Raw genomic sequence first — 16820 nt, forward strand, 5'->3', positions numbered from 1 at the left:
CCGTCAGGAAGTCGTAAAATTTAAGAAATGAGATTTCCAATTCCGGAGGTGCATATGGCCCTGAGGTTCACTCATCCTACACCAAAACTGAGTACCAGGTAAATTCCTGGGGGCAAAGGTGGCCGGGCGTAGAGCTAACCACTCTACCCCATCAAGTGGCGAGGTTACGGATAGTGGAAGCCCTTACCTTCCACCCCTCCAAGGGCCTTCATGGCCTGTACAGAGATGACTTTGCTTTGCTTTTGCTTTTTTTTTTTTGCTAGTTGCTTTACGTCGCATCGACGCAGATAGGTCTTATGGCGACGATGGGACAGGAAAGAGCTAGGAGCGAGAAGGAAACAGCCGCGGCCTTAATTAAGGTACAGCCCCAGCATTTGCCTGGTGTGAAAATGGGAAACCACAGAAAACCATCTTCAGGGCTGCCGACAGTGGGGTTCGAACCTACTATCTCCCGAATACTGGATACTAGCCGCACTTAAGCGACTGCAGCTATCGAGCTCGGTACTCTAGGCTTTAGCAGAGACAATAAGGCAGGCAGACTGCAAATAATATCGTGTGCAGGTATTTCTATTTATTTTGAGTTTACGGCTGGCTGTACCAAACAAACTCATTTGTTCACTGATACACATCATTTGTATCTGTATCTGAATCAGATTTTATACTCTCACTAGTGTTCCTTTTTTTTTTCTTTCTTAATCCGTTTACCCTCCAAAGTTGGTTTTTTCCTTGGACTCGGCGACTAATTAAACTAGTGGTAACGTACCATACCCTACAGTCGGGGATTTTAATCCCTTCTGATTAATTCTTCTGGCTCGGGGACTGGTGCATGTGTCCGTCCCAACACTCTCCCCATCATATTCAAACAACATACCACACTACTAACCACCACAGAAACATGCAGTAGTGTTCACATCCCTCCATATAGGGTTGGCGTCAGGAAGGGCACCCGGCCGTAAAACAGGGCCAAGTCCACATGTGCGACCCAGTTCGCACCCGCGACCCCACAGATATGGGAAAAATCTGTAGAAAAAGAAGAAGAAGAAGACCGTACCATACTCTACAGTTTTGTTGATGCCAAGAGCTCTATTAGAACTACAGAAATGCGTTGTGTTTCGGGGTGTTGTTCTATACTAATCACCGTTCTCCAGATTGTACTATTTTGAACACCGTATTTTTTCTCACATTATTTGTCTATTCTTCATTCTGTTTCTGTTTTCTGTCCTCCACTCTATTCTCTGCATCTTCCTTCTGTTTTGTTCCTTGTCTAATTCTGTTCTTACCGGGCGAGGTGGCCGTGCGGTTAGGGGCGCGCGGCTGTGAGCTTGCATCCGGGAGATAGTGGGTTCGAACCCCACTATCGGCAGCCCTGAAGATGGTTTTCCGTGTTTTCCTATTTTCACACCAGGCCGTAATGAAGGCCATGGCCACTACCTTCCAATTCCTAAGCCTTTCCTGTCCCATCGTCGCCATAAGACCTATCTGTGTCGGTGCGACGTAAAGCAAATATTAATATCTGTTCTTATTTGTGTTCTATCTTTAGTGCTGTAATATTTTGTTTTCTGTTCTAGACTGTCATGTCTGACCTGTTGCCCTCTTTTGTGATTTCTGTTTTGGCTCTGTTAATACATCAGTTCATTTCTCTACTCTGTTCACTATTTACTGCTGCGTTCTTTTTCCTTTTCCATTATGTATCGTGTTGTGTTTCTGGTGTGTTTTTTCAGCTGTTGTGAAGAATTAGCTGTCTTTTATATGTTTTTGTTCCTGGAGCTGGTTCTATTCTTTGCATGTTACTTCAATTTCTCTGTTATGGTAGTGTTTTCTGTTTAGTTTTCTGCTGTTTTTTCTTCAGTTCTCTGTTAAGTTTTACTGTATTTGGTTTGTATTTGGTTTATAACCAGAAACGTAATGGTAATGCTATTTATGGATGGAAATACGTTTCGTTACTTTCAGTCTCCATGAATTTTTCTTTCATTAATCTTAAGTTTCCAGGGTGATTCATACCAGATCTTTGCACAGTTGATGCATAAAGTAACTAAAGTCCATGAGATGACTGATGACAATTCACTACATTATGTCTTCATTCTTTTCGCTTATTTGATTTTTGCTAATTCATCGATTTCCTTACAATATCTGTGTTCTAAATTATATTATGTTAATTTACAGTTTTGTAGATAGTTTTAGCATTATTCTATATTTTGAGCGTTCAGATTATGGAACATCCGATGTTGAATAACGGAATAACTCGACTCTTAGCTAATCGATCTCTTCATGTAGAATTAAATCTGTGAATGCGCTAACGAATAACGTTGAAATAAAATTCAATTTAAAGAACCTCGGAAATTAAACTATAATTTAATAAAGGCTGAAGTAAGCATACGCCCTTCTTTAAATATGCGAACATAGATGTCCCACCAGCCATGTTTAATTATATTCCACTCCCAGACAGTTCATAACTCGAGGTTACTCCCTAAAATGGGAGCAGTGACTTAGCTCTCGAACAATTCATTTCCACTTCTTACCGTTATTTTCGCAAAAGCATAACAATGTTTCCGGTGGTTTAAATAAATCTTGAAATAAATATTGATATCTGGAATAAACCCCTCCCCTCTTGGCGCAACAACTCTAATGGATCTTGGCCAACGAAGCAACCACTGCTCAGGCCAAAAGCCTGCAGATTACTGGGTGGCACGTAATCAGCATAATTAATCCCCTTAGCGTTATTTTTGGGCTTCTGTACCGGGCTGTACGTAGGCTGAGTGGACTTAGAATTCAGGTAAAAATCCCTAAGCTGGCCGGGGCACGCTACCTCTATACCGTGGTGTCGGTGGACATCTGTACATTTAAACAAATTTTTCCTACGATTTACCTATTTTTCTTTAAGAATAGAGGTGATTTTTTGATGATTTAGTAAACTGTAAGACGGATCATCATTAACTCTATCTTTAGTAATGAAAGTTTCCATGTAACATGTTTCACGAGTTGCCTCCACTGCAACCGACCTTTCGCTTCATGTCTTAACTGATCTAGCGTTTTATTAATTCTCATATCCTCCTGGTCTGACTGGTTTCTCAAGGTTTATTTCTTGCTGACATACTATACAATCAGAAAATTACAAAATTCTCTGATAACACGTCTTATTGAATTCATTGAAAATTGATTTGTTAGTTCATTTCTTTCTCCACAATATATTTAATATCCACCTCGACGACTGCATTACCAAAGCATCCATACTTTCCTGATCTGCTTGAATCGTCCAAATTACTGTATTTTAAAGGATAGTTTAAAGTACACTGTTCTACCCCTTCGGGCAAGCAATTCAATGTTGAAAACATCCTTGGGATATGAGCTACGAATTTTAGGTAAACAAAATATAAAAAATTATGAGAATATATTCTTTATTCATTCCTAAAAATTACAATCCCTTTGTTAATCATCGTTATCCGGTCGATTATATTAGCAGTTTGCCTTTTTCTACCACTACGAGCGCCAATGTGAGTCAATGCATTGTTTCACTTAAATACCACTACGAGCGCCAATGTGAGTCAATTCATTGCTTCACTTAAGCACCACTACGAGCGCGAATGTGAGTCAATTCATTGTTTCACTTCAGCACCACTACGAGCGCCAATGTGAGTCAATTCATTGTTTCACTTAAGCACCACTACGAGCGCCAATGTGAGTCAATTCATTGTTTCACTTAAGCACCACTACGAGCTCCAATGTGAGTCAATTCATTGTTTCACTTAAGCACCACTACGAGCGCCAATGTGAGTCAATTCATTGTTTCACTTAAGCACCACTACGAGCGCCAATGTGAGTCAATTCATTGTTTCACTTAAGCACCACTACGAGCGCCAATGTGAGTCAATTCATTGTTTCACTTACGCACCACTACAAGCGCCAATGTGAGTCAATTCATTGTTTCACTTAAGCACCACTACGAGCGCCAATGTGAGCCAATTCATTGTTTCACTTAAGCACCACTACGAGCTCCAATGTGAGTCAATTCATTGTTTCACTTAAATACCACTACGAGCGCCAATGTGAGTCAATTCATTGTTTCACTTAAGCACCACTACAAGCGGTAATGTGAGTCACTTAAGCCCTTAATACTACATTCGGTGTGGATGTTTTTCAAAAAATCAAAAACGCCTTAGGGTACTGAACCAGGAACACATTGCAGAAAGAATTATGTAAATAAGTTATTTTGGCTAGGATTTGAATAAAAAAGAAAACGAGTAAAGAAAGAAGCGATTTTAAGCAGTTTTTTGGGAACTGCGTTTAGAACGGAAGTGATTTGCGATTAGTTTTTTCAGTTTGATAGAGCTATCTAAAATTCACAATTCGAAGTCTTTCCATGACCTTTAGCCCTTAAACTTTCAGTACAATTGAGGATATTACTTAATTTTACGTTTTTCATACTATGGGGACCGCTACTTTGCCTGCTAAGAAATGTTTGGAACATTAAAACAGGGGCCTTGAGCAGCTTTAGTTTGGAGCGTTTCCTTATCGCACGATTCTTCCAGATGACTGACAGCTTTGTTACTAGATTTCAGGCTACTGTAAATATTCTCCGCTGTATTTCGTCAGTTGAGTTACTTTTCTTTTTTTACAACATAGCCCAAGTAGATCAATTTAGCCATCCTCTAGTGTTCAGACAATAAGTTTCCTGATTGAAGTGACCCAGCTTCATCAATACCAACACCAGTCATAAGATAAATTATAATCAAATGTAAAATAATTCGAATCTAAGAAAGTTATGGTATAGGGCCTAATGTTTATACTGCTCATATTCAGTCATGATGAAGTAATATGCAATAGCTTAAGCAGTATACTTGGCATTAAACTTAAGCGAGCTTTTTATTGCGTCCGTTACAAAAGAATAGCGTTACAAAAATGTTGTAAAGTTTGGGCTGGAAAGACTTGGGAGGAAGGAGACGAGCTGCTCGACTAAGTGGTATGTTTAGAGCTGTCAGTGGAGAGATAGCGTGGAATGACATCATTTGAGTGGTGTCTTAAAAGTACGAAAGATCACAATATGAAGATAAAGTTGGAATTTAAGAGGACAATTTGAGGGAAATATTCATTTATAGGAAGGGAAGTGAGGGATTGGAATAACTTACATAGGGAGATGTTCAAAAAATTTCCAATTTGTTTTCAGTCATTTAAGGAAAGGGTAGGAAAACAACAGATAGGGAATCTGCCACCTGGGCGACTGCCCTAAATGCAGAGCAGTAGTGATTGATAGTGACTGATTGATTGTTTTATTATGATATGTCTAGTTATTATCACATATGCAGCCTCCGTGGCTCAGACGACAGTGCGCCGGCTTCTCACCGCTGGGTTCCGTGGTTCAAATCCCGGCCACTCCATGTGAGATTTGTGCCGGTCAAAGCGGAGGCGGGACAGGTTTTTCTCCGGGTACTCCAGTTTTCCCTGTCATCTTTCATTACAGCAACACTCTCCATTACCATTTCATTTCATCTATCATTTCATTAATCAATGCCCCAGAAGAGTGCGACAGGCTTCGACAGCCAGCACAGTTCCTATCGAGCTCGATAGCTGCAGTTGCTTAAGTGCGGCCAGTATCCAGTATTCGGGAGATAGGAGGTTTGAACCCCACTGTCGGCAGTCCTGAAAATGGTACCGTGGTTTCCCATTTTCACACCAGGCAAATGCTGGGGCGGTACCTCAATTAAGGCTCCACGGCCGCTTCCTTCCCACTCCTAGCCCCTTCCTGTCCCATCGTCGCCATAAGACATATCTGTGTCGGTGCGACGTAAAGAAAAAAACAAGAAAACAGTTCCTATCCTCACCGCTAGATGGGGCTTCATACATTCCATTCCTGACCCGGTCGAATGACTGGAAACAGGCTGTGGATTTTCATTATCAGATATCAACATTCCTTGAACAGTTTTGTGGTTATACAGGGTGGTCGGAAACAACGTGAACCGGGTATATGAGCGCTACAGGGTTTGTTATACTGATAAATAATTTGAAAAAAAAAGAATTCGGTATGAGCGTTGTGAAGCGGTGTTGCTAAATATGCACGTGACTTAAAATTCGCTTGAGGGCACCAATCGAAGGAAAACAACTTTGCTAAGGGAAAGACTTAAACATGGTTATAGGACTAACCATTAATCTATTATTTTGTACTTTAGTGGATAAAACACGCGAAATATCAGTAAACGTCCACCATTCAGAAAAGCTGAATTACTAAAATATTATTAAAATATATAATCATCATCATTACTCGTTTTGCTCATTTTCAGTGTCGAGATCTCACACTTCTATCATTTTTGCGTTGTAGCCTTGACGAGATGCCTCCATCCAGAGCGGGTTTCACCTGTTCTTATCATGATCTGAAGAGATAGGCGAGTGATCTTCTTCGCCTGATCTAACCATTTACTTGCTGTTCTTCCTCGTGGTCTACTGCCTTCAACTTTGCCTTGCAAAATGGTTTTTTACAAGTTCTCTTCTGGAAATGTGGCCAAGGAGCTGAAGGTAACACTCACTCACACGGGAGGATAGACGATTCTTGGTGCTCAATTCGTCCATAATGGTACACGTAGCATTCTCCGACAACACCACACCTCAAAGGCACAAATTCGTCTTTTGTCCCTAGCATTCACGGCCCAGGTCTCACAGCCGTACAGAAAGACTGAGAACACTAGTGATTCCAACAAATGCATCTTCGTAGCGTTTGATGTTGACCGGTTAAGTTATGCCAGATCTTAGTTCTCTTTATACCATTCTCTCATCAATTATTCCAAAGTAGAATGAAACAAAAGTGGTGATAGTACATCACCTTGTCGTAGTCCTGTTCTTATTGTGAATGCTTCGGATAATTCTCCTCTAAACTCCACCCTTGATTTAGTATTTGTTAACGGTAAGCTTACCATTTTAACTAATTTAGGATGTAATCCAAAATTTCGTAATATTTTTAATACTGAAGGTCAGAGAATGCAATCATAAGCTTTCCGAAAGTCTACCAAAGTGATAATTATTTATTTATGTCGTCTTTTATAGGTGTCCATTAATGATTTTAATGTTTTTATATACGTGTATATAACCAAAATAATTTTATTATTGACTTCACTCATTTGCTAAATAAATAAGCTACTATACTGACGTAACCATGGTACCTGGTCTGGGTATAAGGTAGTAAGGGACTTTTCGCAAATAATTTCGCAAATATTTCAGTTACATTTTGAGATGAAACTTAGTCATGTGACAGATCCGTCTGAAAATGTTAGTGAAAAATTGAAATGAAATTCCGCGCTGCGGTATAGGCGTGATACAGTTTCAGAGGCCAGAGAGACAGATGTAATTTCATTCGTGGGCAGTGTCCTGGAGCGTGAGACTTTGGGTCCTGGGGTACAAATGGCGAGAAGGACCAGAATCTCGTCCAGGCAGCCTCGCCTCCTATGCTGAACAGAGACATCGTGGGGGGTTGAGAAGATCGGAAGGGATAGGCAAGGAAGAGGGTTGAAAGCGGCCGTCGCCTTAAGTTAGGTACCATTCCAGCATTTGCCTTCGAGTATGACAGAGGTGGAAATCGAACACCCCTCTACTCAGTTGATCTGTCGAGGCTGAGTGGACCCCACCCCAGCCCTCGTACCACTTTTCAAATTTCGTGGCAGAACCGGGAATAGAAGCCGAGCCTCGGAGGGTGGCAGCTTATCACACTAATCATTACACCACAGAGGCGGTCGATTGTATTTATAACATTATAATAAACATGTGGCCTCAGTTCACATGTACAGGCATTTGACTTCAAGCCATATAAGTTGCATCTGCGATTCTTACAAAAAATATCTGCGTATAAATTGGACAAATCAGACGAAGGTAATTCAAGGTTGTTCAATTTTCGCTAGGACACTGCAACGACGTACAAGATCTCTGACAAGAAGTTTAATAACTGTTTATTACAGGAACAACTTTATTGTTTGAAAAATATTAATTTCGGCCAAATCTATGTTAATATTTCATAATATTCTCCATATTTACAAGTAAGGGTCAGATAAAAATAGATTACATGATACATTGGCAAAATCATGAGAGTTCTCAAGGCATTAACTTTTTATCTTCAATATAATTATGCTATATATTGTCAGTTACTGTATGTTAATTTAAATCTTCCTTTCCTAGTCCTTATTATGTAATATTTGGCTTAAACTATTTAACTCCGTTTCTAAGCGAGAGGAATAGATAAAACGGCTCACTAGTTTTAATGAAGCTATTTGTAAGGTCATGTAGAGGTAATATCTCCATAAATCAAGTAGCAGCGGGCGTAAAGAGCTTAGTCGTTTGCCCCTCGGTAATAGTCCTCTAACAGCCCCTAATTTAACGTTCTCACTGTGAATAGTCTAGCTACTGCAGTTCATAAATGATTCAGCATTACCCTGTAACACACCACGCATGACATAAAGAATTATGCAAATTGTTACTGTCAGTGTAGAAATTAGAAATGAAGGAACCATAGAGACGGATTTTGGACGATAGCTATGACCGTCCTAATGAAATAGTTAACGCACTCATCCGAAGGCGATGAGTTCAGTTTCGAATTTCAAGAGCGGTCACATTTTCAGCATTTTTGTTTTAGAAATAAGGCTTAGCTTCGGTTTATTTCCACATTTGACTCTACCATTGCTAACAAGGGACTTCCCATCTTGAACCCTCTGTCGGTGGGGGGAGGTAGAATAACAGCCACAGTATTCCCTGCCTATCGTAAGAGGTGACTATAAGAGGCCACCTGGGCTCTTCACTTGGGAGCGTGGGTTGATGATTACGGGGCCCTTAACAGAGTCCTGACATTGCTTCCACTTGTGCCAAGCTCCCCACTTTCATCTACCCTATTCGACCTCCCTTGATCAAATCTTGTTCTTTTCCGAGCCCGACAGTATTAGGTTTCCGAATCCTAGGGAGTCTTTCATTTACACACCCTTCGTGGCCCTTGCATTTCTATGGTCGATACCTTCATTTTCGAGGTGTTGCACCCCTTCCAATTTCGCCCTTCGAATAGTATTAATAGAGAATGTTTTCCCAGTTGCAATTTCTCTAAACAATAATCACCACCACCATTTACCACCTAAATGTTAAAAGTCGACCCAGTTAAGTAAACTTCCCGAAATATCTCATTTTAAAAACTGCATCAAATTACACGATTTTGTTAGGTTATTTGAGCCATCCCCATGATATGAGGGTAGCTTGTCTATCTTTTACCTGAAAGCCTCGGATTCGATTCTCGACTAATCCAAGGATTTTATTTCTGGGCTGAGAGTTGTACTGGGCTGCAGTAAACCTCGTGAGACCAACCGAGAAGCTGTATAATAAGAGAGGCACTGGAACCGATTGTTAAACCCAACCAATACGGATGATGATGTTATCACGCTGAACACTTGATACTCCAATATTTACAGGCCGTACGATTGGGCAGCAGTTGCTGAGGTAGGCTACTAAGACACTTAATGGAATGTTATGCCACGAGTTTTTGTTACGTCAGTTACCGTCTGTGCAAATTCATTTTCCATTCGTCAGGGTACTAATAACACACGTGGTCTAAATATTGCTTAGCAAAACACGTCATTGTTTAAGGGCACATTACTAAGAAATCATTAAGTGATTCCCTTTTACATACTTGGCCAAAAGGTAGCTATAAGCATCAGTAACATATGAACTAAAGTTATGATTTGAATTAGTCAGGCTACGAACTGACAAAATTTGAAAAAAAAAAAAAAATATAAGAGACTTAAGAAAACACGTGAAAGAATATCATGTTACAGTAAATTACATACTTTTATAGAAAATGTGTAGGCCAAATGTGAACCTAGAGGTGTTTCAGCATTAAGTCATAATTTATTATCTCTACACATGTCTGGCTCCTTGGATGAATGATCAGTATAAGTAGTAGTTTTTTAGGGCTTCGGGCGCCACCTTCTTCTCACGCGCCCGTAAGAGGCCTCCTCCTCACAGAATGTGCCAGCTAAGAGTGCACCCTTAACCTTACATATAACCTAACTCTGGGTACGTGTGCAGACTTTACCTCACAGGCTCGGGTCGAGCTTGAGCATTAACCTTACAAGAGCGTTAATTTTATAGACTTAAATTCGATACACAAGAGTGCAAGCTTAACCAAACAGCCAGCGTCAACAGGCACATGAGTGCAAGCTTAACCTAGCAGGTATGGATTCGACTCCAGGCTTAGACTCACAGGAGCATTAACGTTACACACTCAAGTTCGAGATTCGATCCCAGGCTTAACCTAACTGGCAAGACAGCGACTATATATTGTTCTGCTGAGACATGGTCCACGGTTACGTCGGGAACTCTAAGCTGAACTTAGAATTCTGAAGAATATGTCGGATACACATTGTACTAATGAGACTAAACATATGCTTTACTAATAGGAACACAACTTTGGAGGGCAACTTTAGGGTCTCGGAGCTGATCTTGGAATTCTGAGCAAGATGGTGGCTACACATTATTTTAATGGGACTAAGAAGGTGATGTAAGGCCTAATACGTAAGCATTACTCATAGGGGAATAACGTTGGAAGGGGACCTGAGGGACTCGCAGCTGAATTTGGAACGAGACGCGACTATACGCCTTGTTTCTAACGGGATTAGGAAGGTGATGTAAGACCTAATACGCATGCTTTACTTATAGGAGAGTAACATTGGAGGGCAACCACGGGAGTTCGTAGCTGACCTTGGAATTCTGAACAAAATGGTGTTTGTGCTGATGCGTAACGCGCTGTTGGTTATTAGTGTTTGGAACATTGAATTTTTGGTTTTAACTTTTCAAGCTTATGGATTTGAGCCCTAGAGACGTTTAATTCCTTACCGCAATGTTTATATCACTTAGAGATTTGTGTTCAGAACCCAAAAAACTGCCCATGCTACAACTAGGGAGCGGCGGATGTTTGACTTATGAATTCAACTTAAGCTATTAGCTACGCAGCATACACGCAAGTGAATCTGGAACTGCTAACAAATACAAGGTACACTTCACAAAATTTGCAGATGGTAAGGCTGAGTGAAGCAGGGAAGGTGCGATTTTGTTTTCTCAGCAAATGAATTGTATCTACGAGCATGCCCATTAACTTTGAAAGAATTTGCTGAAGCAGGAAATGCAAAGTCGATTATTTTGTATTCAGCACAGAGCTCTTATTTACGATGCTAATTCTGAATACGGTACAAACATCCATCCATCTTCCGATTTTGAAAACAGTCTAGATGAGGGGCAAGCCTTTTGAAAAACTGCACGGTTATCAGCAGTGTCTGGAACGCTCAATTTTTTATTTTAACTTTTCGAGCTTGTAGATTTGAACGCTAGAGGCTTTTAATTGCCTAGTGTAATAATTAAATCACTTAGAGCTTAAATTTTATGTTCAGAACCGAAAAAACAGTTCGTATTACACCCGACCGGGAATAGAACCCGGGGCTTCAGACTATAGAATTATAGAATTTAAAATTTAAAAGACCTAAGAAAACACAAGAAAGAATCTCACATTACAATAAATTGCACACTTTTATGGGAAATGTGTAATATGAAATTAGAGAAGATTCAGCATTAAGCCGTAATTTATTATCTCTACACATCTCCGGCTCCTTGGCTGAATAATCAGCGTAAGCAGTAGATTCTGAGGGCTTCGGATGCCACCTCCTCATCACACCCGACCTTCGAGCTACAGGAATTAAAATTTAAAATCCCCGATCAGAACGGGAATCGAACCCGAGACTCCTTTGGACTAAAGGCTGGAGTGCTCGAATGCGATTCAAACATCTAAACCCGAGCTAAAAGAAAATAATAGTTAAAATCTCGGACTCAACTGGGGATCGAAACCGCGACTCTTTTGGACTGAACACTGAAACAATTAAGTGCAATTCGAACATCTAACCCCAAGCTAAGAAAAATTAAAGTTAAAATCCTCGACTCGACCGGGCATCGAACTTGCGACTCTTTTAGACTGAAAACTGAAAAGCTTACGTACAATTCGAACATCTAAATTCGAGACAAGACGAATTAAAATTTAAAAGCTTCGAGCTGATTGAGAATCGATTACAAGCTTTTCCTTGAACGAAGATTAACAACTCAAACCACGTTTAACTGGACTACTGGATTTTCTTGGTCTGAAAACCAATGTAACCTAACAGCTCTAACCGCTACTTAAAGGGTATGCTGCAAGTGTATTATGAAGCGAAGTCGTGATAATATGTAAAAAGTCTCAGCAATAAAAAAAAGACTCTAAAAGCAGGCTCGTTAGAATTGAAACATTTTGCTGAGACAGGAAATACAAAATGATTGTTTCACATTTAGCCCTGAGCTCTTACTTAAGATGTCATCTAATTCTTAATACAGTACAAACATCAATCAATCTTCCAAGTTTAAAAAGGGTCTACCTGAGGGGTAAGCCTGCACGATCATCAGCTGAGTATGCCGAGAAGCTCAGGCAGCAGAGCGCTGGCCGTTTGAGTCTTGAGAAATTACATGGTCATCAGCCCAATAGGCTGAACAACTCGGCCGTAGGAAGCCAGCCTTTTTGAGTTTTGAAAACCTGCACAGTCATCAGCCTTAGCTCAAGCGGCAAATCGCTAGCCTTTTGAGTAGTGAAAATCTGCATGCTCATCAGCCTAATAGGATGAGTAGCACGGCGTCAGAGCCTTTTGAGTCTTGGAAAACTGTATGATGCTAAGCTGTGACGCTTCTCAGTAAAATTGTCTCCACAAACAGCAAGCGAAGAATTTGTTGAGACAAACAATATGAAGTTGAGCGTTTTTACATTTAGCCCGGAAGTCTTACTTTAGCTCAGTGTCGATTCTTAGTAGCGACGTTGAGATGCAATAATTTAGTCATTGTGTGTAATGTTTGAGGGCTATTATAGTTGGAGGGAAAGGGGTCTGCTCAAGGCTAAACACCCCCATCCGACGGATCAAACGTTATCAACAGTGTTACTCTATATAAGGTTTAGAATTGAATTCCGGCATTAGCACACAATCATTACTTTTCCTACCTTAAAATTATTTCTCAGCTCAGAGCGCTAGCCTTTTGAGCCTTGAAAAACTGCATAGTCATCAGCCCAACAGGCTGAGTAGCTCAGGTGGCAAAGCGCTAGCCTTTTGAGTCTTGAGAAACTGCATGGGTATCAGCCCAACTGAGACAATCATGAATTTAGACTTTAACCGAGTTGCGAGAAAATGGTTGAACAGGATATAACAAAACTCGGAACATAAAGGTTTGGAATAAGCTGCTATCTTATAAACTGTAAATAATTTTGTTCATGCCAGTTGGAATGGTAGTTTAGGGGATATGACTAAAACTTCATTCGCATATAATCGCGTTAGTATCTGTTCTATCGAAAAATACCATATTACCAAAGTTGCAGAAAATACAATTATTATTTTCTCATAATATATTTTTTCCGTACAGGCTGTAACAGAGATAATCATGATTTTGACGTTTGCTGGAAAATAGTTGAACAGAATGTAACAAAACTCGCAGTGTAATGGTTAGGAATAAAACGCTATCGCATGGGCTATACATAAGATTTGTTCAGGTTGAAATGCCAACGGCCATACCATATTGAATACACCGGTTCTCGTCCGATCACCGCAGTTAAGCAACATTGGGCGTGGTCAGTACTTGGATGGGTGACCGCTTGGGAACACCACGTGCCGTTGGCTCAATTCCCTTTCCGGGTTCGATTCCCGGCCAGGTCAGGGATTTTTACATGGACCTGAGGGCTGGTTCGAGGTCCACTCAGCCTATGTGATTAGAATTGAGGAGCTATCTGAAGGTGAGATAGCGGCGCCGGTCTAGAAAACCAAGAATAACGGCCGAGAGGATTCGTCGTGCTGACCACACGACACCTCGTAACCTGCAGGCCTTCGGGCTGAGCAGCGGTCGCTTGGTAGGCCAATGCCCTTCAAGGGCTGTAGTGCCATGGGAAGGGGGGTTTCAGGCTGAAATGGTAGTTTTGGAGTTCAAATCCTTATCTCATAACTCAAAGATTCAGGGTTCGAGTATATTAAAAGGGCTGCCGACAGTGTGGTTCGAATACACTATCTCCCGAATACTGGATACTGCAGCTACCGAGCTCGGTGTGTATTCGTTTCTGTTAAAAAGTTGAGTAAAAACAGGAGTACTTATTTTACGAGGATGAGGAGGAGGTCGTACACTACTAAGTCTATGAGGAGGATGAGGATATACGCTACTAGGTATATGAAGAAGAGAACATACGTTACTTAGTCTATGAGGAAGAGGATGAGTAGTTTCACATTACAGTGACATATGTTTTTTTACAAGTTGTTTTATTTCACACCGACACAGATAGGTCTTATGGCGACGATGGGATAATGGGATAGGAAAGGGCTAGGAGTGAGAGGGAAGCAGCTGTGGCCTTAATTAAGGTACAGCACTAGCATTTACATGATGTGAAAATGGGAAACCACGGAAAACCATCTTCAGGGTTGCCGACAGTGGGGTTCGAACCCGCTATCTGCCGAATACTGGATACTGGCCGCACTTAAGCGAATGCAGTTATCGAGCTCGACCATACATTTTTATGTTGACCAGCTCGGTGCGAAAATCAGAAGCTACGTAAAACTATCTTTAGAGCTGGGGTTCGAACTTACTATCTCTTGAGTGCAAGTACACGGCTATATGACTTAAAAAAATCATGTAGCTAACTTGCTCTGTGTAAGAAGAAAGCGCGCTGACTCCGACCTGGGGATGCAAACAACTTATGTGTGATCTGACGAATCAGCATCAGGCTTTGAAACATAGACTTCGCAAGCAGGGCAAAATTTAGAAAGAGCGTTAAAGTAAGTCGTGGAACTTAGCTTGGAGGACGAATCAGTATCAGGCTTTGAAACATAGACTTCGCAAGCAGGGCAAAATTTAGAAAGAGCGTTAAAGTAAGTCGTGGAACTTAGCTTGGAGGACGAATCAGTATCAGGCTTTGAAACATAGACTTCGCAAGCAGGGCAAAATTTAGAAAGAGTGATAAAGTAAGTCGTGGAACTTAGCTTGGAGTCAACGTCGGGTCGAGTTGAGGATTTAAATATTAAATTATTAATTATCCTGGCTCGGGGACTATGTTGTGTGCTGTGCCCAACATTGTTGCAACTCACACACCACATACAACACTACCTTCCGCAACAATAGCACGCAGTTTCCTATGCACGTAAGGTGCCACCCACCTACGACGGAGTGTCTGCCTTACAAGGACTGCATCAGGCTAGGAATAGCCACACCAATTTTATTATTATTCCTACCTGATGTACCCGTGCTTCGCTACGGGATTCTCAGAAAGAAGGTCTTTGTGGTTTTCCTACCCGAAGTCGCCAGAAGGAATGTAGTGATTAAAAGCAATGTTATATAAAATACTCAATCAAATTAATAAACCGCATATTTCCCCATTTTTAACGAACAGTACTACTGTGCCGATCTAACAGTCCAAAGTTTCAGTGCTGCAATCACCAGACCGCAGACACCCGTGAACACTTCTCTGTCATTATTCCGTTAAATATGCACATTGCTCATTCCAATCAGTGCCTCAGAGTAGGAATTGAATAGCTCGAATGCTATGATGAACCAGTGTGTTAAGTATCAGTAGTATCAGGAATTTATCCAACTCCCCAGCTACTTCACGCCAATTTTCAGGCAGGCTGTTATACTCGGCACGACCGGGTGAGTTGGCTGTGCGGTTAGGGGCGCATAGCTGTGAGCTTGGATCCGGGAGTTAGTGGGTTCGAACTCCACTGTCGACAGCCCTGAAGATGGTTTCCCGTGGTCTCCAATTTTCACACCATGAAAATGTCCTGCTCCATGGCTAAATGGTTAGCGTGCTGATTCGGGAGTTTTAACCTTAATTGGTTAAATTCGCTGGCACGGGGGCTGGGTGTATGTGTCGTCTTCATCATCATTTCATTCTCATCACGAACTTGTCCTCGGACACTCCCGGCACTAAAAGCCATACGCCATTTTATTTCACCATGAAAATGCTGGGGCTGTAACGTAATTAACTTAGGGGCTGCTTCCTTCTCACTCCTAGCCCTTTCGTATCCCATCGTCGCCATGAGTCTTGTCTGTGTCGGCGCGACGTAGAGCAAATTAAAAGAACTCGGTATAGAGCAGTAATCCCATGTATCGGGGATGAATGGCAATAGAGACACAAAGCAAATCACAACAAACAGTGGTCAATGTAATGTTACTGTTGATCATTGTTATGAGCTTTCTGTATTGTAGGCCTTCCCATACAGTTTTCTTTCGACTCCGTAATAGAAGGCCGTCTTATAAAATTAATTATAGCGTAGACTGTAGTTCCTTATTCCCCGACACTACATACCGATTTTCATTAAATTCTGTTTACCCACTTTCTCGTGGCGGCGCTGATATGATCATAGCAACATAATCCATATTCATCTCCGTTATCATAGCCGATACGGTCAAAATGTATAAGATATAAATGATCGGAAATTTAATACTATGTAACTTTATTTATATGGTAATTGTCAATAAGACCACCAATAACATAAATATTCGAGAATTAAATTTTAGGCCTTCCCCTAAACTACCTTTTCTTTCAGAATGAATAATATTGCTTATATTGTAGCGATTTATTTTAGAACTTTACATACTGGTTTTCATTAAGATAGGACCACTAATAACATAAATATTTGAGAATAAAATTTTAGGCCTTCCCCTAAACTACCATTTCTCTCAGCGCGAAAAATATTATTTATGGCCTAGATTGTAGCGACTTACTCCCGGACTTTACATACCGATTTTCATTAAATTCTCTTCAGCCGTTTTCT

The 16820-nt window shown here is 40.9% G+C and overlaps 1 protein-coding gene and 1 non-coding gene across 4 annotated transcripts in view; one reads left to right on the top strand and one right to left on the bottom strand.

Annotated features, from left to right (window-relative positions):
• LOC136874172 (uncharacterized) overlaps positions 1 to 16820 on the bottom strand; it is a 423563-nt gene that overhangs the window by 180546 nt on the left and 226197 nt on the right. Inside the window, exon 2 of one of the 3 annotated variants that reach the window (XM_067147776.2) lies at positions 13016 to 13156. The exons of the other annotated variants lie outside the window; for them this stretch is intronic. The gene's annotated coding sequence lies outside the window, so the exon portion shown is untranslated. The remainder of the gene's footprint in view (positions 1 to 13015; positions 13157 to 16820) is intronic. 3 annotated transcript variants of the gene reach the window in all.
• On the top strand, positions 13567 to 13685 carry LOC136859429 (5S ribosomal RNA). Its single transcript, XR_010858996.2, has one exon. It is a non-coding gene; the product is annotated as a 5S ribosomal RNA (ribosomal RNA).

This window comes from Anabrus simplex, chromosome 1 (genome assembly GCF_040414725.1).
Source record: "Anabrus simplex isolate iqAnaSimp1 chromosome 1, ASM4041472v1, whole genome shotgun sequence".
Taxonomy (NCBI): domain Eukaryota; kingdom Metazoa; phylum Arthropoda; class Insecta; order Orthoptera; family Tettigoniidae; genus Anabrus; species Anabrus simplex.